This window comes from Perognathus longimembris, chromosome 22 (assembly GCF_023159225.1).
Source record: "Perognathus longimembris pacificus isolate PPM17 chromosome 22, ASM2315922v1, whole genome shotgun sequence".
Classification (NCBI taxonomy): Eukaryota; Metazoa; Chordata; class Mammalia; order Rodentia; family Heteromyidae; genus Perognathus; species Perognathus longimembris.
The window spans coordinates 28,512,242-28,532,713 of NC_063182.1; positions in this window are offsets into that span (position 1 = coordinate 28,512,242).

The window sequence follows — 20,472 nt, forward strand, 5'->3', positions numbered from 1 at the left end:
GGGGAGAAGGCAAAGGGGGAGGGGGGAGATGAGGGGCAGGTAACAAATTGTACAAGATATGTACCCATGGCCTTACTTATGAAACTGTAACCCCTCTGTACATCATTTTGGCAATAATAAGTAACTATTCAGAAAAAATAATCTCTTAAACCAACTGGAAAAAAAAGATTAACATCTAATTTCCATATCTTTGCAAATGCCGCGGTTTGGCGAAAGAGGAACAGAATCAAGATTCCTTCTGTTTATCTCATTTTGCTTTCAGAAATGGGAGAAGACATTTCCAGGTACAATCTCATGAGGCCTGACAAACAAGTCTTTTCCTATTGAGTTGCAATGTACTTTACTTTTATTTTTGTCCTTTACCTCAAGTCCAACTGAGAGGTATTTTAGATGCTACTGAACGACCTTGTCACCTCTTCATTTTTTGTTTGTTTGTTTGTTGGTTTTTCAGTTGTTGGGCTCAAACTCAAAGCCAAGGCACTGTTACTAATCTTTTTTGGTCAAGGCTAGCACTCTAGAGCTTTAAGCCACAGTCTTACGTACTGCCCAAGTTGACTTTAAACCAGCATCCTCAAATTTCAGCCTTCTGAGTAATGAGGATTACAGTCATGAGCCACCAGTTCCAGGCTTCTTTTTTTGTAAAAAAAAAAAAAAAAAAAAAAAAAAAAAAAGATGTTTACAGTTATTACAGAAACCATTGTTATTATTTATTTGTAAGTAAACCCCTTTGGGACAGGACTTGGTCCTAGATAACACCTATTTTGTTTGAGGATCATTGCACACTAATACATGACAATTAAAACATACCAATAGTCCATTAGTGAAGGGATTCTTCCTTATTTAATAATTCTTCTCATAATTAATACAAAAAGAAACCCTGTTGTAATTCACCTTAAAAGAGAAGAATAATTTTGTCTCATGGAGCTAAACCAGAAGAAAAGTTAAGGAACATACATGTACATGTAGAACAAATAAATCAAATCTTACCAGAACCTTGTTCTGTGATTGAAGACAGAACTGACAAAAGCTTCAGTTTTCACATTCAGGAGACGCTGTAAGCAGAAGGAAGAGATTTTCCTCTTTTCATCAATATTTTAGAAAACCACCGAAAATACTAACAGGATTTTAAAAGATTGTAAATAAGGAGACAAGATCCAAGTAGTTCTTGTTCAGAACACATATTAAGAATGTGGGACATTTTCTCAGAAGAGCAAGAAAACCAACAGGTGGATATATGTGAGCTGTCAGGCTGTTTACATCCATTCAAAGTGGAATGAGAAGAGGGAACTAGTGAATGTCATGGTCCTAAACATCTGTTATATGCCCTATAAATTTTATATCCACTATTAACTCATCCAAATATGCATGAGGAAAATAAAGATGAAGATAAAATAAATATGGGATGATATTAGGCAATAGCTTTGCAATGTATTTCTAAAATAAAATATTTATTATTAACAGAGTAATTGATTCTTAAAACATTAACATTGAAGTTCAAACTAGCTGTTGATTTTAGAATTACTGATTTGCACAATTTATTTATTTCTGCGTGAGAATATTTGCTAAATATCTCTACAAATATTTTACATATGCTATCTCACATAAATATTACAAAATAGTTATTTCTCTTTCTAAGGTATAGGTAAAAACCCAAATACGTATTGATTTTTAAAAAAAAATGTCTATCTTTGAGTAGTTGTACAAAGGAGGGATCATATAACAAAGCAGTTTATGAATACTGGCATCTTGGTCAATATCACCAGTTGAAACATTTCCATCTATCTTCAAACAATTCTTTACCTTACTTTCCTTAATTGTGTGGTATATTCAATGAATTCCTGACTGCATTTCCTCCATTGCCCTCTTCATTTGTCTCTCCCCTTAGTGTCGCCCGCCCCCGGCCCTGCCCACCTTGCATTTAACGTTTTCCTGGTGCTGATTGATCTAGGCTTTTGAAAGATTATACTATTTGAGCTCTCCATAGAATCTATTACTGATTTCACTTAATTCATTTGTAACATCTTGCATACCACCCAATGTGTTTACTTATAGATTGATGGATTCATTCTATCTACCACAAATGAAGAAACCATGTAGCCTTTTTCCTCTGGGTCTGGCTTCACTTCATATGATTTTTTGCACCAGGTCTTTCCATTTCCTTAGGAATTGTACAATAGTATTCCTTTTAATAGATAAGTACTTTCCCATTGTGTATAAATACCATGTTTTCTTGATCTATTTGTCCACTCAGTAGCATCTGGACTCATTCATCACCTTGGCTATCATAAACAGTGATGCAATGAATGTCATTTTGCTGATAGCTTTATTATTACTTTGTGTTATCGTGGATTAAAGCTTAGGGATGGTGTTGCTAGGTCATAAGCAGCTCTGTGTTTAATTTTTAAAGAACCTCTGTACTGTTTTCCAGAGTGGTTGAACAAGATTACAATCCCATCAACAGTGCTAGACTTCCCTTTTAGCTGAATCCTTGCCAGCATTTGTTGTTGTTTTCTTGATAGTGACCATTCTAACTGGGGTGATGGGGTGTTGTTTTGATTTATATTTTCTGCCTACCCCAAATATTGAACATTTCTTCCTGTGTTTCTTTTTCTGAGATGTCTCTCTTTGAGTCATTAGCCCATTTATTAATTGTGACATTGTTTTTATAAGGTTTAATTTTTGAGGATTTGATTTTTTGAGCTCTAACTATATTCTGGATAATAGGCCTTCATCTGATGTATAACTGGTATAAAGTTTTAAAAAATACTCTCATTCTGTGGGCTTTTTATTTAGCTTGTTAGGTCTGCCTTGTCAAGCAGCAACCTTTGAGTTTGATTCAATCCCATTTATCAAAACATACGCTGGAAAAAAGACAATATCTTCAACAAATGATGTCCATATGCAGAAAACTAAAAGTTAATATATTAACTTGTACCAGCATCAATTGAAAATAAATAAATAAACCTAAATATAAGACTGGAAAGTATGGAAGTATTACAGGAAGGGGTAGAGGAAAACACTTGGGCTCCTGAGAACTGTTCAAAACTTTCCACATAAAATTGCAGAAACGTGAAAAATTAAAGCAATACATTTCCTATAAAGAAAATTTTAAAGAGTATTGGCTTTTGAAGAAGCAGGAAGATCAATGTCTTGATGAAGAAGTAGTTTTCCAGAAGCATCTCTGGCAGATGCATGGCAGAGGTTTCATCTGAAGTCCAAGATGCTGCTGTTCCCCAGGGTTAGATACTTCTACTTCTCGGGCAGTGAAAGGGGGAGAAAGGTAATGAGACACATATGGGAGTATTCAATGATAATTTGCGTAGATCACATATGTTCTATTGTTATCCAGAACTATAGATTACTGAAGTTAATAAAGCACAAATTCTGAACATTTTACTTACACAACTTCCAGTTTGTAAGAGGAAATAGAAGTATATTTACATATTTATTCCATTTTTTTTTTTTTTTTGCCAGTCCTGGGGCTTGTACTCAGGGCCTGAGCACTGTCCCTGGCTTCCCTTTGCTCAAGGCTAGCACTCTGCCACTTGAGCCACAGCGCCGCATCTGGCCATTTTCTATATATGTGGTGCTGGGGAATTGAACCCAGGGCTTCAGCAAGCACTCTTGCCACTAGGCCATATTCCCAGCCTCTATAGTATTTTTTTTAACAGTAAGTTTTCTATTGTTTCATCCTTATCAGGTAATAGCAATTCTTAAAAGAAAATGACTAAATAAAAATTTCTACAAAATTCATTGTTTCTACACCAAAATAATTTTCTTCATTTTGCAAATAAGGACCAGCGAGGTTGAATATCTTGAAAAAGAAGCTCTACATAGAATGGAATTGAAATCCTGAATTCATTGGAACAAAGTATTGTTAGCTACAATATATTTAGTAAATGAAGTGTCTTTTAGAACTTAAAAAAATGTAGATTATTTCCCCCAACACTGTTCCCAAAGGGAAAAAATAAAGTTGAGCAATTTAGCTATAAGGTAAGTGGCTACATGGTTTCATCTCCATCTGTTCAGAGGATCTTGGAGACCAATGTGAAAGGAAACATGGGAGGCCCAGCTGCCAAACTGACAAGACAACCACTTAGTCGGGGCAATGCCACTCTAAGATCAACCCAGAGGTTAATAGCACAGATGCAGGAAAAGATCTGATGGGTAGAGGCTGTGAACTCTGTATCACTGACTTACAGTTGAAGGCCTGGTGACACCACAAGGAAAAGCCCTCTCATCAATTAATCATGACAGCTATTTTTATAAAATAGTCAAAAGAAGGATTAGTGAATTTCACATCTTAGTTTGCCTGGGGATAAAAGTCAAATAACATCAAAGGTTGCATTTTACAAACAACATTGAATGTAAACTCTTGCTTCCAGCCTCATGTCAAACTGTCAGAGAAGTGCTGTACATTTTGACCCATGTTACTCATTTTTCTGTTTCTAGGCCAAGGTACTTTATCACACGGATCATTCATCTCAGAAGCAAAAATATCTGATTAATAATTTTAATAAAAATTTCACAACTTGGAAAATGTTTTATTTTCAACAAAGGTCTTAACGTATGATTATGAGTAGGAATAGCATATATATTCAGTATTTTAATTTCTCTTACACAATCCTCAAATTTAATGCTACCACAAAATATTAGACTCAATCATTACTTTCTGTATATTCCTTAACCAATGGAAATTCAGATTTAAAAACAAAGAGAATGGAAATCTCATAACACATCACAATATATGATATCAATAAAGAGAAACAATATAAACTGATGGTGCTACAAATATCATGAGGTAGAAAAGTGGTGGGGCCTAGTCGAAGATCATGGAAGGTATGACCTTGAAGGAAGTAGTAGAACTTGGGTCTTTTATTCATCCTTTTTTTTCTGGACATGGCCTAATGTGGTTTTTCTACTGTGCATGATTTGCTTGCCCCAAAGCAACATATCTATTGATCATGGACGGAGGCTTCCCCAACTGTGAGCCAAAATAATCCTCTCATTGCAGAACTTGGCTGTGTCTGATATTCTCTACAGTACTGGGGAGATGTGTCATGTTCTCTTCATCTCAATGCTGTATTTGATGCACATCACAACATTGTTTGAAAATCTGATTGAAAGAGAAGGAAATGTTGTACAGGGATCAAATTGAGGTGAGTTACTTAAAAGGGTTTACAGTACACCACAGAAGGATGGAAGGCGACTGATAATCACCGATTGATACAAAGAGAAAGAAGATGACCGAAATCTGGAATTATAAGACATAGGAGTTGTTTGTGGCACTGCAATCCTATAATCAAAAGGTACAGAGCATCACAAGGCCCAATAGCTATACTCTTAGGAACACATAAGATGATGCTAAGTGAAATGAACTCCATGTTATGGAAACAACTGATATATCACAGTTGTAACAATTTTCAACGTCCTATGTGTATGTGTAGTTTCTATTATTGATGATGTTCTTGTATCACCTTCCTATGGTTGTACCTACACTATCTCTGTAATCTTATCTGAGTATATTGGAAACCGTGTTTACTGGTATTGGAAGTAGGAAATTCAAAGGGAATACCAAATTTGAGAGACACAGGGTAAAAAAAGAGAAATAACTACAAAAGCAATACTTGCAAAACTGTTTGGTGTAAGTGAACTGAACACCTGGGGTGGAGGGAAAGGGGGGGAGGGAGGGGGCCATGAGGGACAAGGCAACAAACAGTACAAGAAATGTATCCAATGCCCAACGTATGATACTGTAACCTCTCTGTACATCAGTTTGATAATAAAAATTTGAGAAAAACAAACAAACAAACAAAAAAAAAGGAACATGAGGGCTGGGGATATGGCCTAGTGGCAAGAGTGTTTGCCTCATATACATGAGGCCCTGGGTTCAATTCCCCAGCACCACATATACAGAAAGCGGCCAGAAGTGGCACTGTGGCTCAAGTGGCAGAGTGCTAGCCTTGAGCAAAAAGAAGCCAGGGACAGTGCTCAGGCCCTGAGTCCAAGCCGCAGGAGTGGCAAAAAAAAAAAAAAAAAAAAAAAAAGGAACATGAACCCAAACCCGTATTTGATAAAAATCGTGCAATGTGTCAGCAGCTAAACTGAATTTTAGATTTGGTGTTGTGTATTGTAGTCTGCTACTTTGTCAACAATTATATAATTCCCAGTTGTAAATTCTTTGACACACCAACTTGATGTTACTTACCTGAATTAATCAAACTACGAGTAGGTATTTCATTCTTTCATTAACACTTCTCAGCTACAAAGTGATTGTATTTTTTTTCTCTTTTCTTCTCTGCATTAACTTGGTTGTTGTTGAGAGAAAGTTGGTACTCTCTCCCAGCCCAAAATGTTCCACTTAGTGGCAGGACAATAGAAATTTATTAATTGACCAGTGCATTGGTGAATATAGACTAGGGCTTTCAGAAAAATGTCAAGCTTGTCAGTCTTCATGGATTCCTCGAGGACATTTTCATAATCAAACGTAATTGGCAAACTAGATATCTAGAATGCAATGGTAATAACTTTTACTAAATCAAATGCCTAAATGTGAGGTTATCTTCAAATTCTTTTTTCATTTCTTACAATGTTTTCATTTTCTGTTTTATAAAAAAGTCTTAAATGGACTCATATTCATGTCTAAGAAGTAAATTATTCACTGAACAATCTAACATCATGATACCCATGACTGCATTACTTTCATACCAGATATTACCTGACATAAAAAATAATGCATCATTTTTATCTCACAGTAGATTTCATGTAATGTCTTCTTTAAGGAGTATAGTTAAAATGAACTTTAAAAATTAATGTTATTTATTATACCAGTGATTGTACTTTGTTTTGCCATTCATTTTGGGAATATATATATGTAAATGTATAAAACAATATTATAAATTTTGAAGAATATTTTAGCAAATTTAAAGCAATCATTGCAGAAACAGGCATACATTTCTTGTATGCATACTTACTTTCTCCTTTTTTATAATTCTAATAATGAACAGTCACTACATAAAAAGACAACAAATAGTTGAGAAAGGAAATTAATTCTTGGAAAGACAGATGTGATAAGAATCATGAATTTTGTAGCCAAATATCTTTGAGAGTCATTACTAATGTGATCCACACCCTGATGTTTGAGCATGTAACTGACTAATTGTCTCTTTCTACTTTCTTCTACACTAGGTAAATTATATTCGGTAAAGTGCTTTCTTTTTTAAATTGATTTATTTATTGACAAAGTGATGTATAGAGGAGTTATTTTCATATGTAAGGCAGTGAGTGCATTTCTTATCAAATTTGTTAGTAGTAACTTTTATATGTTGATTTTATTCTTTTTGCCAACTATACTTCCAAATGTTTTAGAATTAATATTTTACTAAGTGTGTAAGTATGAAAATTTCAAAAAATATAATGTTTCATTTTGTCACATAATCTTTAAAAATTCAAGATTTATATCCAGACATAAATTCTATGTCTGAAGTGCTATTTCTTGTTGTTCTATGAGCAAGTTCTGACACTATCAGATTCTAATTTACTGAAAAGCAAATCTCACTGGAAAGTATTGCCTCAATCAACCATACGGCAGCTTCTTTCTAAACTGGCTATTTGTAAAGCACCAGCCTCCAACATTTCTTCCTAGGGAAAGAATAAAAATAGTATTACTATTCTACATTTTAAAATACATTTCTCAGCAGTCATTGTGTAAGCCAAAATGAAATTCTCACAAATCATAGATAGCACTTTAGAATAAGTCATCTAGATGACTATGAATGAATAGTTCTTGTGATATGGGATTAATTAAGGTATAGTGTTTGTAGAGATTACTATATTAGTTGTGGGAAAACTGGAATGAAAAAGAGTCATTTTCAATAGGACCAATGAGTCTCTTTTATTATTGACTGCTACAATGTACAAATTCTAAGAATGTAAGAGAAAGGCCATTTCACTTCATTGAAAATTATCCTCTCAGAAAATTTCTTGCATTCTAGAAATCTCCACTGAAAGAATCTAACTTCCTATGATAAAAAGCAGTTCAATTTTAGATGATACATTCATACCTTATTTTTCAAAGTTTTAAGAAATTCTGAATGGTAGAGTTTAAATAGGTGCTGTTTAAAGTTGATAAAAATATTGTTGAAGAATATTTAGATAACCAAATACTCTTTTCTATTTACATTGGGGAAAAATGAGTTTCTGATAAAAGTAAAAGGCAGGTATGGGTCACCATTTGTCTTCATGGGCTTTAATTTTTCTCTCTTCTTCATTACTTTCCTTCCTGGCCATATGCACCAGATCCACAGCCTTACATAGACTACATAATTATAAGGTTAAAGCTTACAGCATTTTTTTATTCTTCATTACTCATAATGATTTTACATCTCAGGTCAAATCTTGACACATAGCATAGTAATTCAAAACATGAATAAATTTATCAAAGCATTTAATGTCAAATTATCCCCAGTCTTGTATTTCTTTATGCATATTTTTGAGATTGGTTCACATCTTTGCTTAGGGTCTACTTTCTTTATTTCAGAGATTTTACACAGTAAATTTGTTTCTCTAATGTCAGAATATACCTCCTTTCTTCAAATCTTTACTCTTGATCCTAATAGCCCATTCAGTATGAAGTGTCTTAGAAGTGTGTTAGTTCTACTTTTCCCAGCCTCCTTGTGGATGAGTTGGAGAGCTGGCCCTTCAGTTTATGTTAACAGCTCTTTAAAATGTCTACCACCAATTTTCTTCTTTGTGTGCTAAGAGCAAAGTCTTCACAGTTTAGTTTCCACTGCAGATTTGTGAAGAAATTGTTGTGCACATCATCTTCTATGCTAGAAATCAGCCTGAATCTCACAGTCATTGAGTAGAACAAGGAGCAATGTCTTCTGTTCCAGCGCTAAATCACCCATAATATAAAAATGAAGAGAGCCTGAAATCTCTCACCATAGGGGCTACATAACAGCCATTTCGTTTCTTTCAAGAAATTTGCTTTTAACAATGTGAGCATTTCACTTTTCTTCCCCACCGATGTGTCTGAGATACAATCCCACTGTGGGGAAGGTGGTGGGGGGGCTTTTTCCCTCTCTTCAGTTGCATCGATTTTTCTTCAAGTATTACCTGAGCATTTATCATACACTAATCAAACAACTATCCAGGACAGGGGCTGGGATGACACAGGGGAGGGGAACTTCTCCAGCTAATAGGAGTTGATAGCATACTCTTGTGCACACAGAACGCCCAAGGAATAGAGTTGCAGCAGTTCTTGTAGATGTTAAAAGCTAAATTATTGGGCTGCTTAAATACTGCCTAACCCATTACAGCAAGATCATATATATATCATGAGCAAAATGTCTATACTTTCATTTGGCACAGTATTTCCATGATAGAACTATTAATATCTGACTGTACATATATTGCAACAGATTTCCAGAGTTTATTATTTAAGCTGTGCCTACAATTTAGGATTTCCACTCTGCTACTAAATGTATGTTAAAAATGGATATCCAGTTTATAACACTGTGGATCAGGGATTCTACTAAAGACAGAAAGAGAAATATCAGTTTCCTTTATTCCTTATTATTTATCAGACATTCTACCACAATATAATAAAATAATAATCTGAAATTTAATTAAACCAAACAGCAGCAATTAACCAATATCTATCAATCTTTAGAAGTGCATTTTAAAACAAAGAGAAATCAAAGCAAAATATATATATATGTGTATACATACATATATATATATCAGTGCAATTTTATAAAATGTGTCACTTAAATAGGCACACGCATACACACAAATAGGTCAGTGCCTTAAAAGAGATCTCAATGCAGAAACACAGATTTATATTTCTGTTTCGTAGAATATAGTGTATATGCATTTTAAGTACTATATACAATGTTGTTCGATTTTCTGAATTGAGTGCAAACATATACTTGCCAAAAGCTTTGATACCTAAAATATTTTAAAACGTCAAATAAAGAAGCAATTACCATCATTACTTTTAAAGTTAAAATACTTTGACTTTGTTTTTCAGTATTAACTTCTGCTCTTGCTTCATAATTAGAAATAAATTATAAACTTAAGTTATAATGAGAAAAAATAGAAAATAATGTGCTGTTAAGGAAGAATTTCTGAAAATTTTTGAAAGCATGGACTACATTGAAATTGTAAAACAAGTAAAAATATTTGTAAGCTACTTCAATGGGTTAGCTATTTTAATTTTTCATTTATGCTTGTATATTCTCATTTGCATGGTTTCTAGATGGCTTACAAAATGTAACACAATATAAATATTATGAAACAGTTATTAGCCTGTAATATTTTGAGGAATAATGAAAACAAGATGTATTCGCAAGATAAAGAATTTAACATTAAATATTTTTTATTCAAACTCCATTGTATCTATAGGAACAGAAATGAACCATGCAAACAGAGGGCTAACTCTTCTGAGGTGAACATGTGGATTCCAAGCAGCTCAATTCTTAGGAAATTTATTCCTGCAAAGTTGAAATAAAGAATACTGATATTTTGAATTCCTAGATGCATTCAGTCAAGAATAATGGATGGAAATACAATTATAACTTATATTTTAATTGAGGGTAGGCTCTTTTATTGAATAGTACAAATATACTCAGCCAAGAGTCTTAGGTAAAGATCAAGGTAAGATTATCATTGTTAATATTGTTAACATTGCTACACATCATTAATATTCTTCATAACAAATAACTGTACAGAATGATGAATAAATTAGAAGTCTAACAATAAAAGCTATTTTTACACAAGCATATTTATATTAAAGATGTTGAAACACAAAGACCTAATTATTAATTGTAAGAGTAGATTTTGCCAAACATTTTAGATGGAATAATTCTAACTTGAGTATCATAATTTTGTAGAAAACAAGCTTGTTTAAAAGAATACCTAATTGATTATTTTATCTGATTTTTTTTTTACTACATTATGTCTTATTAACTTTTACCCACTTTTAGGTCTTTTTTTTTCAAATTTTTATTATCAAACTGATGTACAGAGAGGTTACAGTTTCATATGTTAGGCATTGGATACATTTCTTGTACTGTTTGTTACCTGGTCCTTTCCCCCCCTCTTTTCTCCCACTTTCCCTTCCCCCCCCCCCCCCCCCGGCCAGGTGTTCAGTTCACTTACAACAAACAGTTTTGCAAGTATTGCTTTTGTAGTTGTTTCTCTTTTTTTACCCTGTGTCTCTCAATTTTGGTATTCCCTGTCAATTTCCTACTTCTAATACCAGTATACACGGTTTCTAATATACTCAGATAAGATTACAGAGAGAGTGTAGGTACAACCACAGGAAGGTAATACAAGAACATCATCAATAATAGAAGCTACAGATACAGATGGGACGTTGAAAGTAGTTACAACTGTGATATAACAATCGTTTCCATAACATGGAGTTCATTTCACTTAGCATCATCTTATGGGATCATAAGGGTATAGCTATTGGGCCCTTGTGATGCTCTGCTATGACTTGCCTAAACCTGTGCTAATTATTCCCAATAAGGGAGACCATAGAGTCCATGTTTCTTTGGGTCTGGCTCACTTCACTTAGTATAATTTTTTCCAAGTCCTTCCATTTCCTTACAAATGGGGCAATGTCATTCTTTCTGATAGAAGCATAAAATTCCATTGTGTATATGTACCACATTTTCCTGATCCATTCGTCTACGGAGGGGCATCTGGGTTGGTTCCAGATTCTCGCTATGACAAATTGTGCTGCAATGAACATTGTTGTGCTGGTGGCATTACTGTGATTTTGTTTGTGGTCTTTTGGATAGATACCCAAAAGTGGGGCTGCTGGGTCATAGGGGAGTTCTATATTTAGCCTTCTGAGGAATCTCCATACTGCTTGCCAGAGTGGCTGAACCAGTTTATATTCCCACCAACAATGAAGAAGGGTTCCCTTTTGCCCACATGGCCTCCAACAATTGTTATTGTTAGTTTTCTTGATATATGACATTCTTACTGGGGTGAGATGGAATCTCAATGTTGTTTTGATTTGCATTTCTTTTATGCCCAGTGATGTAGAGCACTTTTTCATTTGTCTCTTGGCCATTCTCATTTCCTCATCAGAGAAGTCTCTTTGTAAGTCTTTAGCCCACTTGATGAGGGGACTATTGGTTCTTTGCAGTTTTGTTTTGGAAGAAGGTAATTTTTTTAGTTCTGCATATATTTTAGAGATGAGGCCTTTGTCTGTTGAATGGCCAGTAAAGATCTTCTCCCAGTCTGTGGGCTTTCTGTTTATCTTGAGAGCTATGTCCTTTGCCGTGCAGAAGCTCTGCAGTTTGATGCAGTCCCATTTGTCCAACCTTTCTTTCATTTGTAGCATTTCTGGGTTATTGTTAAGGAAGTTCCGTCCTGTGCCAAGGAGCCCAAGTGTTTCTCCACTCTGTCCTTTATTGTTTTCAGGGTGTCTGCTTTGACTTCAAGGTATTTAATCCATTTGGAATTGATTTTGGTGCAGGGTGATATATAAGGATCTAATTTTTGTTTGTTGCATGTGTTGAACCAGTTTTGCCAGCACCATTTGTTAAAGAGGCTATCTTTCTTCCAAACTATTGTTTTAGCTCCTTTATCAAAGATTAAGTAGGCGTAGTTCTGTGGGTTCATTTCCGGGTCTTCAATTCTCTTCCATTGGTCTTCAGGCCTGTTCTGGTGCCAATACCAAGCTGTTTTTATTACTATAGCTTTATAATACAGCTTGATGTTGGGAATTGTAATTCCTCCAGCACTGTTCTTTCTGCTTAGGATTGTTTTTGCTATTCTAGGTCTTTTATTGTTCCATATGAATTTCTGGATTGCTTCCTCTATTTCATTAAAAAATGGTGTTGGGATATTAATGGGTATTGCATTGAATTTGTAGATAGCCTTTGGCAATATTGCCATTTTGATTGTATTAATCCTCCCAATCCAGGAGCATGGGAGGTTTTTCCATTTCCTTAGTTCTGACATAATTACATTTTTCAAGCTTTTAAAGTTCTCCTCAAAGAGGTCTTTCACTTCTTTAGTTAAGGTTATTCCTAGGTATTTTATGTTTTGGGGGGGGCTATTGCAAAAGGAGTTGCTTTCCTTATTTCCGCCTCGGTCGTTAGCATAGAGAAAGGCCGTTGATTTCTGAGGGTTTATTTTATATCCTGCAACTTTGCCAAAGTTTTGGATCAGCTCTAGTAGCTTGGGAGTAGAGTCTATGGGATTCTTTAGGTATAGGATCATGTCATCTGCGAAGAGAGAAAGTTTAACTTCATCTTTTCCTATTTGGATCCCCTTTATATTTTCTTCTTGCCTGATTGCTCTGGCTAGGAATTCTAGTACTATGTTGAAGAGCAGGGGAGAGAGTGCACTTTTAGGTCTTTTTTAAAATGTTTCTTTGTAAAAACAGAAACTTCCTTCATTTGCCCAATTGAACTACAATTCTTGTTATATTTTCCAATTTTATTTTTGGTATAGCATTTTTATTATGAATTAGATTATTAGATGTCTGTAAAATTATTTAATAACATCATCACCCAATTCTATAAGCTGTTTATCTTATTACTATGTGACTTTTATTTTTCATCTTTCCTTTTTATTTGCTTTTAAGGAAGAAAGTTCCATTATACATCTAGACTCAGTGTACTAACTAATAGGAAATGTACTTATTAAAATAATGAATCAATGCATGGAAATTTAATAATCCATTCCTACTTCTAGAGCCCTGGAATAAAAAAAAAAGCATGGTCAGTTAAACTATCATTTAGTCTTGCTATGTCATGAAGCTAGAATTCACATTTCATCCTTCAATAAAACAACTTCTGTAGAACAAATTGTTTCTTTTGTGAGCTAAATTTATTAGTTTACTTGTTCCAAGGTGTATGCTTTAAATGTTTCCAGCACCCACGAAGGTGAAAAGGTACTGTGAGTAATTTAGTGAAAAATATATAATTTGTTTAAAGAAGAATATACAAGAGAAATATTATGGAATTATTTAAGCTTGCTATTGTAGAAAGTAGAATACCATGGATTGAGTATATGTTGTATGTCACATATACCTCATATATTTTCAATACAAAGAGTAGTGATTAAACCCATTTGGTAACAGATAATGGTAAAGTTAGAAGTTCAACTAACTCATTCAAGTAACTGATCAGCAGTTGGCATGTGGAACTGTGGAATACAATAAAATATGGGTCTAAAATATAAACTTGGAACTTGCACTAATAGAAAAAATTAATTTGGAGGCTAGCAGCATTGGGGGAACTTGAAGTTTTGTGGTTGGTTTTTTCCCCCCCCTAACAGATGATGCTTTACAATATGAACCACGCCTCCAGTCCAACACTTTTACTGGAGAATTGGAGATGTGAGTTACTCAGATTTTACTGCCTGGGCTGGCTTAGGTCTCCTTCCTGGGGAACTATAACTACAGCTTGAGGTACCAGCACATGGCTGAATCTTTGTTTCCAAATTCTAACACATTTTGAAGTGCCTAATACTTTTATAAGAACAAAAATACTGTTCATTGTGCAAAAACCAAAACAAGTAAAATCTTAAAGAACTTAATGTTTTCATGAGTCTCTAATAAATTCCATCCAAATAATGCTCACACAACCAAAAATAAAAGACCAATAAGCTATATTGATAGACATAGAGATTCAAGATACATTGTAAATATAAAAGGAGTACTTATAAAATAGTATCCATTACATGATCACATTTATCATAGAAATAAGGATATTGACAGAGAAATATGTTTTTATATCATCTTTAAAATACATGTAGTGCTAGGAAATTCTCTGTTTCATTTCAGGTCTTTTTTCTGCCTTTCTCCTGTTTTGTTGAACCTGCAGACTACATTTCCCAGGCATCTTGACAGTTGTATTCCTTTTGCTTGAACTGACAGTAGCTCATTCCAGTGACTGGAGGAGAGAGAGGGGAAAAGCAAGTTGTCTCTTTCTCTTCTTACTGTATAAACCTTCTCCAGAATAGCCATCTCCACCTGCACTAACAAGACATGATCTGTCTCCATGGTTCAAGATCCCACCAGGATTCCAATGTCTTCCAGGTACCCTGGTTCACTTATTCAAATAACATTCTGTCTCATTTCCCTATCAGTCTAAGAGTCAGATTAGTAGTTAATTTCTGTATCTCACTACCTCTAGTTGGTCTTAAAACTTGTTGGCCTTAAAATATTTTCTAAGTAGTTCATTTTTTAAATTATTAAGTTGTCTGCATTGAAATTCTCTGTATCAGTTCTTTTTGCAATGAGATGCAAAATAATGCTCACCTTGTTATGGCATCCTCACCAATTGGAATTTCAACTAAATGTACCGTATTTTAGTGATGTCATAGCATAACTGACAGGCAATTGTCTGAGAATGTATATTAAAATGTCAAATGTGTGTCAGAAATTTAAAATTTTCATGGATCATCATTATGAATGCACTTATAATTTCAACAGATATTATGGAGAGCATGTGATGCATCAATAAAAACCAAAAGTGAATCAATCCTGTCAGCACCTCATTTAAAGATAAGACAAGAATATCTAAGCAAAATATGTAACATAATTCAAAATAATTAGGTGGGATAGGCAAGCATAACATTATTGCTTTGATAGAAAGTATTTTCATTTCCTTATTGTTTATAGTTATTGCCTTAAGATTATGGAATATCTTGAATTTTGTAGCATTATTTTCTTTATAACTTTACTTCCATAGTCTTTGTTATTGTTTTCTTTTTTGTTTCTGGTGCTGGGGATACAATCCAGGACCTTGCACATGGTAAGCAAATCCTCTACTATTGATATATATCCTGAACTATACTTAATAATTTTTTATTATGCTAAATAACTTTCAACAATGATAAAGTTTATTATGAAAGTGTATTCATTAAGTCAAAAGTACATAATCTCCAAGAGTAAGTAGAATAACATTAGTGATATTCTGACTTCGTGCTTATGTGCAAAGTCTGAATGAGAAAAGCTTTGCTTATGCTCCTTTTCAACCCTTTGGAATTAATGGGCACTGTACCTCTTAAATCAACCAATTTTTCCTTTTGTTGTTAACTGAAGAACCACGGATTACTGTCATTTCATATTTGTGTTTAAAATATTTTGAAATGCTGTCTTCGTTGATAGGCTAGATTTGCATTTGAATGCTATCCAATATATTCAGGTTGTTAAGACATAGACTCAAAATATCTGAGGTACTTCATAGGAAACACAAAGATTATTTTTGAATTGCATATGAAAATGTTTAAGGGCAATAAATTCTGGTTAGAAGTAGAGATGATATTAACAGTTTTAAATCTTTCTGATAAATTCCCTGGGTGTCAGGATAACAGAAAGGAGTAATCCAGAAAGGGATATGAATATAATAATTACAAAATTTGAAGCACTGCTTGAATAGCTTTTAAACATTCCCTTATTGTTTCTTTCCACAGTCTAGTGACATTATTTTTAATTCACATAAATTAACTACTGCAAGAAGCCAGGAAAGCTTGAAGAAAAGACAGAAAATACTCATATACATCTGTACATCATCCTATGTCTTGGCATCTACAATGTATCCTAGATACCATGAAGTAAAGAAGATCATTTAAAATTCCACAGATTCAAATAGAAACACATTTTCATTGATGTCTACTAGAAGGAAAGGAAAATAGTAACTAAAAGGATGCAGTTCACTCCCTAAGTAATATTTATTAGAAAAAATTCCTTTCTACTTTTTCTAACTCCACTGAGGTGCCATGTGCAAATAAAAATTGCTTATGTTTAATGTTTGTACCATAAGCTTTTAGTATACATGTACATTGTGAAATAATTGGCATAATAAAGATAATGAAACTGTACATTGCATTCCATAGTTACATTTCTGATGGGTTTGTGGTTGTATGTGCCTGGAAGAAGAGAGAAGTGAATTGTTAAGTGAGAAAAAATTGAGAGAGAAAATAAGAAAATGTTTCCATGTGCGTTAGGAATAAAGTATATTTTCTTAACAAATTGTAAATACACAATATATAGTTGTCAACCATTCTTAGTTTATTGTAGGTTAATTAATAATGATTTATGTATCTTACAACATCTTCGCAATTCTCAGACTTCTGACACCTGCAAAAAACTATTCTCCTCTGTCTCTATTACTCCATCTTTTAGAGGATTCAACATATAAATGAAATCATACAGCATTGATAAGTGTCATTCTTTTCACTACAGTCCAGGTTCATTCACTGTTCATTCTCTGGTCAGGATTTTCTTCTACTTTAATGTTATATAATGTTCAATCATTCACATGAACCAAGTATATTTTTTCATTTATCCATTGATGAATGTTTAATTGTTTCTCTTCTTATACACTGTGAATGAATTTTAGTAAATATTAGAGAACAGATATTATTTCATGAATGACTTCTACATATTTGATATACAGAATTCTCAAAAGTGAAATTGCTATACCCTAAGGAAGTTTTGATTTTATTTTTTGTGTAAACTCCAAACTATTTTCAATATGCCTGTAATAATTCACATTTCTACCAGCACTGTTTATGAGTTTCATTTTCCCTCCACTCAAGCCAACCATTTTTTTTCTGGAATTTTTACAGTAAATATCCTAATAGGTGAGAAGTTATATTCATTGTAGTTTCACTGTATTTTGCCTCATGAATGATGGTAATGAATATGTTTTATATACCCATTGGCTCCATTTTTAGTTGAGCTTTTAATTTTTCATGATTTTAATACTGTATATCATGAGTTTCTTAGAGGATATCAATATCAATAATTTAGCCTTTATAACTCCATAATTTGAGAAAATATTTCCTTGTGTGAACAAATGTTTTTAATTATTATTTATTTACATTTGTATTTATTTTCTGTTGTTTGTTCTCATATCAAAATATAATGAGTTGGACCAATGTCATGATATAATTTTTCTTCTAGGATATACGAGGTTACAAGTTTTACATTGAAGGAGTTAATACATTTTTGGTTGTTGTATAGGGCATAAGCTAAAGATGCAATTTATTTTTTATTTTTGGTTGTGGAAATTTAGATTTTCCAGCATTATTACAGAGGTTATCTTTTTTTTTTTTTTTTGCCAGTCCTGGAGCTTGGCCTCAGGGCCTAAGCACTGTCCCTGGCTTCTTTTTGCTCAAGGCTAGCACTCTACCACTTGAGCCACAGAGCCACAATGCCACTTATGGCTTTTTCTGTTTATGTGGTACTGAGGAATCAAACCCAGGGTTGGAGTGCATGCAAGGCAAGCACTCTACCACTAAGCCATATTCCCAGCCCTGGGACTATCCTTTTCTTGATGTGCATTGTTGTTGCCTTAGTTGAAGATCATTTGAATAAATGTGCATATATAGCTTTGCTTCTGGGATCTTTGTTTTTTTCAATAGTCTATAAGTTTATTTTTATACCATTGTCATACTATTTTGTTTTTTTGTTTTGTTTTTTTCTGATCAATAAACAAAGTAATTATTCAGCACTCATGTGCCAAGCACTGTGCTAGGCACTGTGGTGGATACAAAAATTAAGACATGGTCCCTGCCCTTAAGGAGCTTACATTCTTATGATGGAGACAAAACTAATACACATGCAGCAGCTAGAACAGTACAAGACAATATAGAATTTGGTATAAGAAGATGTGATACAAATTTGAAGTTTCATAAGGATTAAAAAGAAAGACAGTAGGCCTTAGAATCAAGTTTTCTTGTGATATCGGGAACGGATCAGGCCTTGAAACTTAAAGTGAGATCCCTGATAGAAGTAAGGTTCAGAGGAAGACAATGGGGATACATTTGGTTTAGGGGATTAATAAGAAGTGTGGATTTCTAAGGAGTGACATGACCATACAAGGTTCATTAGCTTTAATGCCAACTCATAAATTATGTAAGTAGCTTAAGGACATTCTAAAGAGTAATGAAAATAATGACAGGCTCTTGGCTAACACAGATGGAACTCAAAACCAAAACATGAAACACTGGCAGGAGGCACTGCATTCTAGGAAGCCTGTTATACCACATAGTGATAATTGCATTATTCCTTAATTTCTATAGCACCCTAGAATATGATGATTGTTGCAATTTTATGGAATTTGGATCATGAAACTGCTTCTTTTTCCTAAGCAGTTAAGAAAAATCATTATAAATCATTATAAATGCCAACCTTAGATTGTATAATCCATATGGGATTCTTAAATCTGATGTGTTTATTTTTAAGAAAATTATCAGTGACTTCTAGGAATTTTTCAAATTGTTTGCTTTTGAGCTGAAAATGAGTTTTTCTAGTATCATTTGTTCGCCCGAGTTAATTTTAGGTTAACCATTTAATGGGAATTTTTGTGGTAAAATTTTGTTCACTGTTCATTTAAGTAGGAAATAGCTATAAATATTAAAAGTTGGGCAAAAGAAGAAACACATTCTGAATGTACAGCCTAGCAAGGGGAGAGAGTGGGTAAGAACTAGTCCACAGGCTAGACTATTCAGTCAAAGGCTGGAGAAATCAATCCTTCAATACTTGATGGGTCAGACATGCCTCTTAATGCTTTTCTTCAGCTGTCCTCACCCGTCTGCCTGTACTGATAATTTTGTATGGCCCATGAATGATGTTATAAATATCCAATGGCCCTTAGCAAAAACAAACAAAAAATTCCCAGCTATCCGCTATAGGTTTCTTTGATTTTCTAGGATATAAGTTACTAGTGGACGATGCCAGGCCATGCTACTACACTGTGTCCTAGTCGGTGGTGGGTTCCATCACTTACCTCTTACCAGTTGGGCCTGCCACAGCCACACTGTTTGTCCTGTGTTGCTTTAAGCTAGCGCTTATCTGGACCTGAGGAAAATCCTACTTCTTTTACAGCTTACCTTTTGATCATGATTCTCCCAGAACACACTTGTTTTTCCTAATGTAAGTCAGCAGAAAAGATTTGATCTATGGAACTTTTGTGGCTAATTAAGCTTACATTTAATGAGAGATTCCTGGCTTTCTACCAGTACTTAAAAGCACACCTTAAGTGTAGGTATTTTTGGTTACAGAAATACAGTATATATGTTCATTTAAAAGTAAATGGACATGCAAACTGCATCTCCCTAGGAGATACATTTTATATACTTTTTTGGTGTGGTGTTTCTTTTCACTATGGATTTCTACTTTTTTCTCTTGTTCTTTCTTTCTGTGTCACTCTTCTCTGTGTTAATATCTTTCAAACTGTAGTCACTTGAGGCAAAACATCATGTCCTGGATCTTGGAAGCTCTTGTCATAATATTCTGATTGCTATAAATTTTAACTATATTTTAAAATCAGAGAATGTGACACCTGTAGTTTTGTTGGTTTGTTCTCAATATTTTTGTAGTTACATATTTAAAATTTTAGAATTGGTTTATGAAGTTCTGTGAAAATTTTCATCAGGACTTGTTGATTTTTGGGTCTGGTTTTGTGGCTTTTAACTCTGGGCCTGGGC